The sequence below is a fragment of the Pristis pectinata genome, chromosome 4 (assembly GCF_009764475.1).
Source record: "Pristis pectinata isolate sPriPec2 chromosome 4, sPriPec2.1.pri, whole genome shotgun sequence".
Taxonomy (NCBI): Eukaryota; Metazoa; Chordata; class Chondrichthyes; order Rhinopristiformes; family Pristidae; genus Pristis; species Pristis pectinata.
The window spans coordinates 98,255,326-98,269,219 of record NC_067408.1 but is presented as its reverse complement, the minus strand read 5'-3'; the positions used below and the strand labels follow the sequence as shown (position 1 = coordinate 98,269,219).

Here is a 13,894-nt window from a genome sequence, read left to right as displayed (position 1 = left end):
GCTGGGAAATTGATAGGTGGAAGAGGCAAAGGGTTGATCAAGATGGAATCTGATAGGAGAGGACAGTGGACCATGGAATAAAGGGAAGGAGGTGGGGAACCAGAGGGAGGAAGGTGTGGGTGATGGCAGTTCATGAGGGAAGGGGTAAAGGGGCCAGAGGGATAAGGGAAATCCGAAGGGGGGGGGGGGAATGGGGGAGTGGTTACCGAAAGTTAGAGAAGTTGCTGTTGATGTCATCAAGTTGGAGACTACCAAGATGGAACACGAGGTGTTGTTCCTCTGGTCTGCGTTTTAGCCTCAACTTGGATGGTGCCTGATCTGTTGGAGCATCTTTGCTCCTCCTGCTGGAACAGCCAGGATCTCCCAGTGGCCAGCCATTTTAATTCCACTTCCCATTCCCAAACTGTCATCTCTGTCCATAGCCTCCTCTACTAACAAGTTGAGGCTAAACGCAGATTAGAGGAACGACACCTCAGATTCCATCTTGGTAGCCTCCAACCTGACGGCATCAACATCGATTTCTCTAACTTCCAGTAATCACTCCCCGTTTCTTCCCTGTGCCCCCCCTTCAGTTTTCCCTCTGTCCCCTCTACCCCTTCTCTTTCCCTTCCCCGCCCTCAGGACCTGCCCCTCACCCACACCTTCCTCCCTCTGGTTCCCCACCTCCTTCCCTTTATTCCATGATCTACTGACCTCCCTTATCAGATTCCATCTTGTTCAGCCCTTTTGCCTCTTCCACCTGTCACCTCCAGCTTCTTACATCATTGCCACTTTCCTCTTTCTCTCCCCCCCCCCCCCCCCCCCACCTACCTACCTTTCCCTCTCACCTGGATCCACTGATCACCTGCCAGCTCATGCGCCTAACAGCCCCCCCCCCACCCCAACAACCCTTTTATTCTGGCTTCTTTCCAGTCCTGATGAAGGGTCTCGACCCTCCATAGATGCCGACTGACCTCCTGAGTTTTTCCAGCATTTTGTGTGTGTTGCTCCAGATTTCCAGCATCTGCAGTCTCTCTTGTGACTTAATCAAATGGAGTTGATCTTCTACTCACTAACAAGCATGGGCAGAATAACAATTCAATGAGATGTCTATTAGGAACATAGTAGCCTGCTCTACCAATAATCAAAATGGCTGAACTTCTTCGTCAGCACCATTTTCTTACACCATACCTATATCCCTTGATGTGTTTTATCTAGAAATGAATTTATTTTTTGAACAAACAGTGGCTGATCCTCCATATCTCTCCAAGATAGAGAATTCCAGATTCACCATCTCCTGAGTGTCCTAATCAGCTTTCCCTTAACTTTGAGATTGTGATCCCTGTCTCTAGACTCTTCAGCCAGGGGAAACCTCCTCACTGCATCCAGTCTGTCAAGCCCTGTAATAATTTTATAAGTTTCCATGAGATCTCCTCTCATTCTTCTTAACTTCAGACAATAGGGTCCCAGTTTACTTGTTCTCTTCAAACGGCAATCCAGTCATCCTGGAGCAAAGGCATATGGGATAATGGCACTAGCCATGGTCTTATTCCATACACAAGAAAATGGGAGCAGGAGTACACCACCTGGCCCCTCAAGCCTGCCCTGCCATTCCATATGATCATGGCTGATCTATGCTAGCATCAACTCTTCAATGCCAGTTCTCCATAACCCATATTTCCTCAATTTTTCAAATATTTATCTATCTTCATCTTAAATTTAATGATCTGGCCTCCATCACACTCGGGGACAGATAATTCCAGACTACCCTCTGAGAGTAGGAATTTCTATGCAATTTTAAATGACCGACCTCTTGTCTTGTAACTTTTTCCCCTTGTTCATGATTCTCCCTCTAGCGAAAACATCTCAACCTCTATCCTGTCAAGCCATCTTTAGAATCTTGTGTTGAATAAGGTCATCCCCTCATTCTACTGAAATCCAAGAATACAGACCTAAACTCTCTCTCCTCTCTTGCTAGCACAACCCTCTCATCCCAGGAATTAGCCTGCTTAATCCCCTTTGGACTACCTCCAATGCTACAATTTTTTTAGGTAAGGGGACCAAGACTGCACAATATCCTAGGTGTGGCATCATCAGTACCCTGTAGAACTGTAACAAAACCTCCCCATTCTTAAACCCTAATCCCTTTGCAATAAAGGCCAAAATGCTGTTGCTGCCATAAATGCACGTTGGACCTGCCTGCTAACTTTGTGTGGTTCATATACAAGAATACCTAGAGGCCTCTGAACTTCACTCATTTGCAGTCTCTCTCCACTTAGACAATAATCTGCCTTGTTGCTTCCTCTTACTGAAGTGCGAAACCTTACACTTCCCACGTTAAACTCCATTTAGCTAGATTAACTCCATCACTCAATCTATCTGTATCCCATGGCTGAATCTCAATGTCCTCATCACACTGTACCATTCCACATACTTTTGTATCATCAGCAAACTTGTCAATTTTGCACTTTGTTCCCTCTTCCAAGTTATTAATATAAATGGTAAACAATTGAGGGCCATGAACTGCTCCCTGAGGTACTCCACTAGTTGTATCCTTCCAGCCTGAAAAGGAGCCACCTTCCCACTTTTGTTTTCTGTGTGACTGCCAGGTTTCAATCCATGCCAACACACTTCTAATCCCTTGGGCTCTTAATTTATACTCCAGCCTCTTGTGTGGCACACAGATGTCCCCTCTGTCAAAGCTCCCTGTCATATCCTCAAATAATTTGAGCAGAGCAGACACCAGGTGCCAAATGGTCAATTCCTACTTTCATGTCTAATGTTCAATTGGTTCACATAGGACACTTCACAAGGCATCTTTGAAACTCACTGGACATGGTTCGCACATGAAGTGCTCAGATGTACTCAAACTAGCAAAGAGAGCTTTCTGTAGAATTTAATTACAGATCGTGGGTGCCTCAGTATCTTTCCCCCCGCCCCCCCCCCCCCCCCAAAGAGATTGACCCCCTCCTTCAGCCAAGGGGTTGTGCCCAAAAGAACCTCCTCTCCTGCCTGGGTGATTTCCTTCCTATTCTGTCTTTGTTCATGAGGTGAGAGAGGGATCATTTGGTGAATCTCAAAGGAGCTTTTTTTCTCGCTCTGGAACAGCCATAATATACTGTAATGCAGAGTGTGTCCTTAAAAGGAAATGCCTTCTCTGATTGCTGAATAGCTAAGTGGAGGCAGCTGAAATAAAATGAGTGTACTTGTGGAACCCACATAGTTTAACATAGCCTTTTGAATGAACACACTAATGCTGATGGACACTTGTTTGCAGATAATCATGTTTTCTTTTTGGGAGCTTTAATATAAGTGCTACTGTTACACTCGTTGAAGTTTTAGCAAACCAACAAAGGAGAATTCTATCTTTCAAGTTTGCAGGGATAGCAGGAGCAATGCCCCTGAGTCCAGAGTGTGAAGGACTTTCGTATTTCCTTCTTTTGAATGAAAAATTGCAGAAAGAAACCCAAAACCGTGCCTTAATTTAAAAGTCAGATCAGTAAGGGACCAACATTTATGATGTAAAGAAATGAATACTTTTATTTAAATTAAAATTCTAAGCTAAAACTGTTAGTTAGTGCACAGGTACAAATAAGAAAACAATCAGGTTGAAAGCCTGGATTTTATTTAAGGTGTTTGGAATGCAAAAATGAGATCATGATGCATTAGTTGTAGAGAACTTTGGTCAGATCCTTCTTTGAGTACTCGGTTCAGTTTTGGACACCAAGCTTCAAAAATGAGGGAGGGAATAGGTTTCAGGAAGGTAAATATGCAATAGGATTGATGGATATCCTCTGTGGATTAGTGTAGGCTTGATGGGTGAAGTGGCCTCTACTGTTGTAAAGGTGTATATAAATTGAAAAAAGAAATACTGGCCTTGGAAGGGATACCAGAATGATACCTGGACTATAAGTTAAGTTAATGCGAGCAGTACCAAGAACTTACTTTGTCTTCCCATAAGCTTAGAAGGTTGATGGGCGATTCATTTGAGGGGGAATTAGAGATTTCATAGGGTAATATATTTGCTCTGGGTGAGGGAGTCCAAAACAAAAGGATATAATGGAGCTGGGCCATTTAAGAGTAAATTAAAGTTGTGGAAGTCTAGTACTCAATCAGTCAGATTGCTCTCAATACTGGTGAAATGTTGGAGATTTAAATGGTTAATATTTTGTTTGGTTAGGGTATGGGGGAGATAGAGTAAGGACAGGGAAATGTGGTTAAGGTGTTATCTAAATGAACATTCAGGCTAAAGAGAATGAACAGCCTGCTATTGTTCCTATATTCTTTGATAAATTAGGGTTAAAAAGCTAGCTGTGCCACTGCAAAGGGTTGAAAGGCACAAAAACTGTTATCTATGAGGCAAGCAGAAAATTGAGATGAGAGGTTTGGCTTTAAGTTTGACTTTGGCATATTTACAGGAGACCTGGCAGAATTTTGACTTCTCTTTATTTTTTCAGATCTACCACCCTGATATTTAAATCATCAAAAAACCAAAGTACTTGATTCATTGGACCTAAACTCTATAATTCATCTCCAGCAGCACCAGCCAAAGGAATTAGAGGAGTGGAACCCAAAGGGTCATAGGAAGGACAAGTAAGTAAACAAGAATTAAGTTCACAAAGAAACCAATGCAGGAACATGGTGTGGGTAAAGAACTGTTTATCTCCTTGAGTATGTGAGGGCTAAAGGGTACAGCAAACAGCAGACCAAACATTACATTTTACTTGAAAAAGAATGGTTTCAATTACTCGTTTTTAATGCAATGTTTACTTTTGTTATTTTTTCCTATTATTTTTAATTGAGTTAATACACAGGTTCTACTTACAAAGGATCTAAAATTTGGCAGGATATATCTGATATTGCAGCAATTTTCAGGAAAAAAGAAACCCACATTTATTTAGTGTTTGTTGCAATCTTGAAGCATCCTAAAGCCCTTTACGGACAATTAAATAATTTTGAAATGTAGTTATTTGTTGCCATGAAGGTTTGGTGGTAGATACTGTATTTCTGCTGGTGATGGTGGAGAAATTGGCTCTTTCTATGTCCCTTTTTCAGCCAGAAACAATTTGGAGTCATAGAGCAATACACCACAGATACAGGCCCGATGGCCCAATGAGTCCATGCTGACCATGGTGCCCACCAGCAGGTCCTAATTTCCTGTGATCAGCCCAAATCCCTCTAAGCCCTGCCCCTGCATGAACCTATGCATTTGCCCCAAGAATGCCTGAAAAATATTTAAATGTTCTGGTGGCTGGCTTAAAGAGGCATTGGGTTGTCTGTGAATGACTGATGCTTTTTTTTAGGTACTTCTACCAGGAACTGGGTAGTATTAAACTGCTGCACTCGTGTTTTGCACAGTTTACTGCAGCCTAGTCAGTGGTCACCAGTGAACAGAAACAACAGAAAATGCAGGAGTTTTACATTGCAGTAGTTTTACACTGAGAGGTGGGGCTGGAATAGATAGAACAATATCTGTGATGAGGTGAGGTTAGGTTTCATTGTTTAGTGGGAATAGTTAGAAGGTGGAAATCCCAAAATTGGAAAATTTAGCAGATTAATGCCAGCTATTTTGCCATTTGCCTGCAAAATACATGCCATCAAATGAATGGATAAATTCATAGCAAGTAAATTTTAATCCAGATAAATGTTGGATCCTTTATTGTGAACGTGAGAAGGATAGAACTGATGCCCCAGAACTGAATGGCAGCAATAATAGTGCATTAATGGGGTGGTGTGGGACCAGCCAATGAACATTCCATTCAGGAGCCTGCAGCCATAAAATTCAGAATCGCAAGTGGCCCCAGGCCTCGCATGCTATTGAACATGACCTGTATGCTTAAAGCTACACCTTTGCAGCCACATAAAGGAAGTCGGGTAAATCTGAGGCTGATGCATTCTTGTGAACCCAAGGTATTAAGTGATATGGAAAATGAATGGACATTTGAGGAGAGATCACATTAACCATGATCTCGTTAAATGGAAGAACAGGGTCTTTACTTAATCCTGTAGCAATGTAATTCCAGAAATGAGTAGTTTTTTAATCTACATTCCCATGAATAAATGAGTAGAAATGAGAAATTAGTAGTTTTTTAATCTACATCCCCATGAATAAACTCCAAGGATCTCAAACTGGGTATGGGAACATAGTGGTTAAGTTACTCAATTGGTATCCAGAGGCCTAGATTACTGATCCTGCTACGACAGCTCCGGAACTTAAATAATAAGTTAAAAAGCTAGAATCACTAATGGTGACCATGAAACCACTGGATTTTTCAAGAAAAGAAAACATCTGGTTCACTAATATTACTAGTGCCCAGAATATTAAGTGACAAAACAGACCTAGCCTGAACTGAGCATTAAGTGGCAGGGATATACCTTTAACAATGTGCTAATGCAGGAGATGGCTACTTAATGCCTTCCCTGATCCTCATTCTGAAGTTTTCAATGACCACCAATTAACATGGACATTCACCTATCGTCTTCCCCAGTTTCAATGGGTCAGAATGTCCCACACCCAGTGATTGGTTTCAATAGCCTTACAGTATCAGATGAAGTTAAGTTGTGAACAGGTTCACATACCACCAGGCTCAAAGACAGCTTCTATCCTGCTGTTATAAGACTATTGAATGGTTCCCTTATACAATGAGATGGACTCTTGATTGCATAATCTACCTTGTTATGACCTTGCACTTTATTGTCTACCTGCAGTGCACTTCCTCTGTGGCTGTGACACTTTACTCTGTATTCTGTTATGGTTTTTACCTCAATGCACTGTGTAATGAATTGATCTGTACGAACGGTATGCAAGGTAAGATTTTCACTGTACCTTGGTACAAGTGACAATAATAAACCAATACCAATAATACCGTACAACACAGAAACAGATCCTTTAGCCCACAATGTTCATTCTTAGGAACAAATACCCATCTTCCAGCAGGGAAGGAAATTTGTAGTCCTCGTGCAATCTGTAACTTGAGACCCACATAATAAGATTCACTCTGAAATGGCCTAGCAAGCAATTAGGAAATAAGTGCTGGCCCAGTTGGTGACATCCAGATAGAAAATCAGTAAACTTGCAGTTGCTGCAAATGCTACCAGACTCAACCCAATATAGTATTGTACTTCTATATTATTACTTATTAAACTATCAGTAGCTGATAGCTTTTTTTCCATTTTTCTGGTTTATTTGGGTATCAAAGTGGAATCGTAGAAGGCGACCAAAAAAAAACAAAATAGAAAATTTGGGATGATGGAGGCATTTTGCATCTGGATATTGGGTCGTGAGAGAGAGTAACATCTGTGCTCTAGCTAAATAAACTATCGTTACTTAATTTGGCTCCCTTATCTCAATGATAGAATTAGAGTTACATTTTTATGAGTCGACAGCTCTCCAGCTGGGATAAAGGAGCTGTCTTAAGCCATGTAAATGGGTGGAAGACCAAGGCTTAGAAATTGATCACGTACAAAGCAGGAGGTACATCCCAGCAGTAGCAGTGGAACTTGCCAAAGGGAGGTGAAAGAAATTGTCCTTCGTGTATTGTCGGGATCCAACCCAGATCCTGGATGCACTAATCATGCCCTAGGCTGTGTCAAGGGAAAATGTTGACCAGCAAGGATGCCAACAATAATTATGGTGAGTTGATGAGCCAGAGAGTGACATACAAGTTGAGAGAGGGAAAGATTTTTACACAGAAAGTGGTAGGTGCCTGCAATAGGCTGCCAGGGGTAGTGGAGAAAGCAGATATAATAGTGATGTTTAAGAGGCTTTTAGATAGACACATGAATATGGAGGGATAGGGACCATGGACAGGCAGAGGAGATTTAGGTTAATTTATATTGGTTTATTAATGTCACATGTACTGAGGTACAGTGGAAAAACCTTGTTTTGCATGCCATCAATAAAGATCATTTCATTACAACAGTGCATTGAAGTAGTAAAAGGGAAAATAATAGTAGAATGCAGAATAAAGTACAGTGCAGTGCAGGCAGACAATAAGGTGCAAGGCCATAATGAAGTAGCTTATGAGGTCAATAGTCCATCTTATCATAATAGGGAACCATTCAATAGTCTTATAACAGCTGGATAGAAACTGACCTTGAGCCTGGTGGTATGTGCTTTCAGGCTTCTGTATCTTCTGCCCAATGGGACAGGGGAGAAGAGACAATGTCTCGGGTGTGTGGGGTCTTTGATTATGTTGGTTGCTTTACCAAAGCTGCAAGAAGTATAGAGAGAGTCCATAGAGGGGAGGCTGGTTTCTGTGATGTGCTGAGACTGTGTCCACAGCTCTCTGTAGTTTCTTATGGTCACAGGCAGAGCAGTTGACATACCAAGCTGAGATGCATCTGGAAAGGATGTTTTCTATGATGTATCAATAAAAATTGGTGAGGGTCAAATGGGACATGCTGAATTTCCTTAGCCTCCTGAGGAAGTGGAGGCACTGGTGCACTTTCTTGGTTGTGGCACCTACATAGTTGGACAGGCTATTGGTGATGTTCACTCCTTGGAACTCAAAGCTTTCAACCCTCTTGACCTCAGCACTGTTGATGTTAACAGGAGCATGGACACAGCCCCCCTTCCTGAAGTCAATGACCAGCTCTTTTGTTTTGCTGACATTGAGGGAAAGGTTGCTGTCATGACACCATGTCACTACGTTCTTTATCTCCTTCCTGTACCTCGATTCATCGTTATGAGATTCGGCCCACTATGGCAGTGTCATCTGTAAACTTATAGATGGAGTTAGAGCAGAGTCTAGCCACACAGTTGTGTGTGTACAGGGAGTAGAGTAGGGGGCTGAGGATGCAGCCTTGTGGGGCACCAGTGTTGAGGATAATCGTGTCGGAGGTGTTGCTGCCTATCCTCACTGTGTGCTGTTGGTCAGGATGTCAAGGATCCTGTTGCAAAGGGAGGTGTTGAGCCCAAGGCCTAGGAATTTGGAGATGAATTTGCTTGGAATTATAGTATTTATGGCATTGTGTTCATGGGCCAAAGGACCTGTTCCTGTGCTGTACTGTTCTATGTACTATATGCTGTGACTGGCAGTTGAAACATGGAGCCAGGACAAGAACCCTGTTCAATAGTCATGGAAGTCAGTTTTACCCAAATGTGAAATCTTATCATTGGACTGACTTAACAGTTTAGCATGCAATTGTCTTCTGACGTGGACTGAGCTACAAAGCGTGGAGCCTAAACAATGACGTCCAATTGCGCCAAATACTTTGTATCATTGGTGTAATTTCTATATATGCAAAACGTCACATTTTACCCCTAAGTGTCCTTATTTTCCTTGCAAGATGTAAGTGGCACAATCCACTTTTGGACTTACTTCAGTTTGGAGCCACCTGATTTTAATATCATTTATAATAAATGCATGGGTCTGAACCTCACAGCCAAAAGGTAAGACACAGCAGAGTGCAAAACAGTGAATATTAAGGGCAGGAAGTTAGTTGGGAGATAAATTGTGACTCTCATTTGCAAATGGACATTGGATAATGTGCACAACTGTTAACTGTAGATACTTAACTGGCAGGTCATGTCACACAGACTGTGCATTGTCAAAAGTGAGTGTGTCTTTTGTTTGATGTGCTTGAAACATAAACAAAGGTAACCCAGGTCTCCAAGGGTAAGCTGAGCCATAGATTTTCAAAAGGACTTGTTTTAATTTGATTCAAAAGTGGCAATTTGTAAAATAGAAACCATCAAAAGAGTGTGCTGAAATTTCATTCCAAGTTGTTAAGGGTTCTTGAATTCTTCCCACAGAACCTAGGAGAACATTGTGTTTGTGGGAGTCTGAGAATTTTTTTCTGGCAGCTGTGTGACTGATGTTCAATCCAAGAATTTAATGTCTGAGGTTGGATTCATTTGAGAAGGCTTCAAATAAAAATCTTATGAACAATGTAAATGAGGTCACTCAACTCCTAGAGAAAAATACCAACAAGAATGGAGTGAGGGCTCTTGCCTTACTATTTCTTGTGACTCTGAGCAAACATTTATTACCCACAATGACAAATATTATGCACTGTCTCTTCTTCAGAAGGCAAGTACATTATTAACACTTTAAGACAAAACCTCTAATGGTCTTTATGGAAGCTATGGTTTGCAAGCACATCAGATATCACAGACCTTTTTCCCCAAACCTCGTACTTTCATCAGATTCAATAATTCTGAATAGTTCAATTTTATTCTTTGCAATGTGTGCTAGGTCGTCAAATGTTTATTGAAGTGCAAAGTAGAATGAATCGCATGTTCTTATCATATAATTTTTATTGATCTATTGATTACTTTCTTGTAATGAAGGTAAACTGGAAATAAATTGTGGAGATTGAGAACAATTGCACAACAACCTAAACTGAAAGAAAATATGAAATGGTCCAAAGAGAGCTTGCAGAAGCAAAGAATTTTATAGTGCATTAATGAAAATAAAGTACAGAGAAATTAAGATAAGCTGTTAAATAAAGCCTGAGGGATCATTAAGATATTGAATATGTTTGGTCAAACTTTCTTAAATGAATTATTTTAAATTTCTTGTTCTCTATTCCCCAACAAAACTCAAAAATAAGTCTCACTAGGCCTGAATTATACATTACTGTGCATTCAGTTTGACTTTCTGATGTGCATTTTCTGTCTTGTCTTAGTGAACTTTGAATATATTTTCTCTTTACTTGCATTCAAATTGAACGTGATGTACAAGATATGTTAAAAAGACTTTTTTTATTCTATATTGTGCAGGATGCAAAATTCTAATGGGAATAAGAAAAGCAAGATTCTTTTTATGTGTATGTAACAGCTTGTCACAGTATTCAGACCTTGGCTTCCTGTGTCTCATGTTTGATTTCAATTCCTTTCCCATGCACTATATGATCCATTTTCAAGAGTGATGGTTTACAGGGTTTTAGAATGGCTTCCTTGCCAATTTATGTTGGCACTGTGAAAATATGTCTCAAAGACAAAGGTTTTAATCATAATTAAACAAAGCCAAGTGAAAAATGTTGAAGGTTACGAAGCCAGCATAACTGAACCACTTATTTAAAAAAAAAATTTCCCATTTGCTAGGATGATGTATGTCTGTTGTCTGTGTAATACAAAGAGCTGAATGCAGAGTCCCCCAAATACTCCTTGTGATTTGTGAGAAGAGCTCAATGTTTGGTAAATCTTTAAATATGACACCAACAGAAGTTACAGTATATTTTATCACTCTGGGTTGCCATGATATGCCACATACTTTAGATTTATAGTGCTGCTTGTCTATGAAGTCAGTTCTCTTCTGCATTGACCACATACATTGAAGGAAGCAGAAAACGGTAAATCATGATTTCCTATTTACAAAAATATAGTAATGTGTTGGGCAGATGGTGCCAGTTTACTGTGAGTACCAGGTTTGTGGCACAACAGCACAAACATTGGAGAGGGCAAGGTCTGTGCCACCTTCCCTGCAAAGCAGCACATTTCTGAATAAATCATGCTACAATGACTCCTTTTTAGCACCGACTCCATTAACACTCTTTTTCCTGGGAGTGCCTCCTGAGCATTTAGCAAGGTACCAGTATATGTGCAATGCTTTGGGCCTGAGATGAACTGATGAAGTTTCAGCATAGGACCCAGATTGAAACAGTCAGTAAGACACCTTTTGCAGCAAACTAGAATATCTATGTCAATGCCCTTTCAAAAGATGCTGCCAATTGTGCCACCTTTGAAAGAACCAGGCTAGAGATTTATTTCACAAACTTTTTTTTTGTGTATCCATGGTAAGTATGTGTTACAGAAGTACAAAGAAATCTTAGAGAACCCTTAAAGAACTCAACCTGGAAAACATTATTCACTTGGGCAAAAGCCAATAGCAACACAGCAACATAACCATGTTCAAAAGGTTTTATTTAGTATTTCACGCCAGATGCAAAATCCTCCAGTTTTTGCGTAAGTTGTTAAGGATATGATGATTATAGCCCATCACATAAAATAACTGGAGTGAATAAAAAGGAATGGAAAGTGAAAAATAACCCAAAAGCAATGATTTTTAGTCAAATTTATCAGGCTTCTTCTTGTGGGCTTATTTTGCACTGATGGAGATTTTAAAATGATAGAGAGTTTGAGAACGAGTATGCAGAGTTTATAGATCTCAAAATCATTCCAAGAACACAGGAAAATAGGAGCAAGAGTAGGCCACCAGGTCCCTCAAGCCTACCCTGCCATTCCATATGATCACGGTTGATTTATGCTGCCCTCGACTCCCCTTCTGTGTCAGTTCCCCATAGCCCTTAATTCCTCAATCTTTCAAATATTTATCTACCTTCACCTTAAATATATCTAATGATCTGGGCTCGGGCAGAGAATTCCAGAGATTCACTACCCTCAGAAGAAATTTCTATGCAATTTTAAATTACCAACCCCTTGTATTGTAACTGCATCCCCTTGTTCATGACTCTCCTCTCTAGTGAAAACATCTCAACATCTATCCTGTCAAGCCACCTTAGAATCTTATGTTTGAATAAGGTCACCCCTCATTCTTCAAAACTCCAAGAATACAGACACAAACTATCTCATCTCTCTTGCTAGGACCACCCTCTCATCCCAGGAATTAGCCTGCTTAATCTCCTTTGGACTGCCTCCAATGCTACAATTTTTTTTTAAGGTAAGGGGTTCAAAACTATGCATAGTATTCTAGGTGTGGCCTCAACAACAACCTATACAACTGTATCAAAACCTCCCCAATTTTAAACTCCAACCCTTTGCATTAAAGGCCAAAATGCCATTTGCCTCTTTAACTACTTGTTGGACTTGCCTGTTAACTTTTTGTGATTCGTGCACTAGAACACCTTGATCCCTTTGAACGCATCTGCTGTCTCTTTCCAATTCAATAATAACCTGCCGTTTGATTCCTCTTGCTGAGATGCATGATGTCATGCTTTACTGCATTAAACTCCATGAGCCAGGTTTGTGCCTGATCACTCAATTTATCTCTTTCCTGTTGCAGAATCACAAAGTCCTCATCACAACATACCTGTCCACTGACTTTCACATCACCAGCAAATCCATAAATCTCATTTTGTTCCCTCTTCCAGGTCATTAATGTAAATTCTAAATAATTGAGGGCCAGGAACAGACTCCTGTGTTACTCCAAATGATAAATCACTCCAGCCTGAAAAAGACCGTTTATTCCAACTCATTGTTTTCTATGTGATAACCAGTTTTCAATCCATGCTAACACTTTTTTAACACCTTGGGCTCTTAATTTATGCACCAGCCTCATTTGTGGCACCTTGATAAATGCCTTTTGAAAATCTAAATATATTCCATATCGGAATCAGATTTATTATCACTGACTTATGTGAAATTTGTAGTTTTGTGGCAGCAGTACAGTGCAAAGGCATAAAATTACTATAAACTACAAAAATAAATCAATAGTGCAAATAAAAGGAATAATGAAATAGTGTTCATGGACCATTCAGAAATCTGATGGCAGAGGGGAAGAAACTGTTCCTGAATTGTTGAATGTGGGTCTTCAGGCTCCTGTACCTCTTCCCCGATGATAGTAATGAGAAGAGGGCATGTCCCAGATGGGAAGGGTCCTTAGTGATGGATGCCGCCACCTTGAGATGCTGCCTCTTGAAGATGTCCTCAATGGTGGGGAGGGTTGTGCTCCTGATGGAGCTGGCTGACTCTGCAACCCTCTGCAGCCTCTTGCGATCCTGTGCACTGGGCCTCTGTACCAGGCTGTGATACAACCAATTAGAATGTTCTCCACCGTACATCTATGGAAATATGCAAGAGTCTTTAGTGACGTACTGAATCTTCCCAAACTCCTAAGGATGTTGAGCCGTTGGCGTGCCTTCTTCGTGATTGCATCAATGTGTTGGACCCAGGATAGATCCTCTGAGATGTTGATGAGCAGGAACTTGAAGCTGGTCATCCTTTCCACCA

The 13,894-nt window shown here is 40.8% G+C and overlaps 1 protein-coding gene across 5 annotated transcripts in view; it reads left to right on the top strand.

The window, feature by feature from the left end:
- The window catches only part of LOC127569814 (collagen alpha-1(VIII) chain-like), a 100,067-nt gene that overhangs the window by 47,420 nt on the left and 38,753 nt on the right, over positions 1 to 13,894 (top strand). For 4 of the 5 annotated variants that reach the window (XM_052014745.1, XM_052014744.1, XM_052014748.1 and 1 more), the window contains exon 2: positions 4,437 to 4,572. The gene's annotated coding sequence lies outside the window, so the exon portion shown is untranslated. The remainder of the gene's footprint in view (positions 1 to 4,436; positions 4,573 to 13,894) is intronic. The other variant, XM_052014746.1, reaches the window with a different exon arrangement.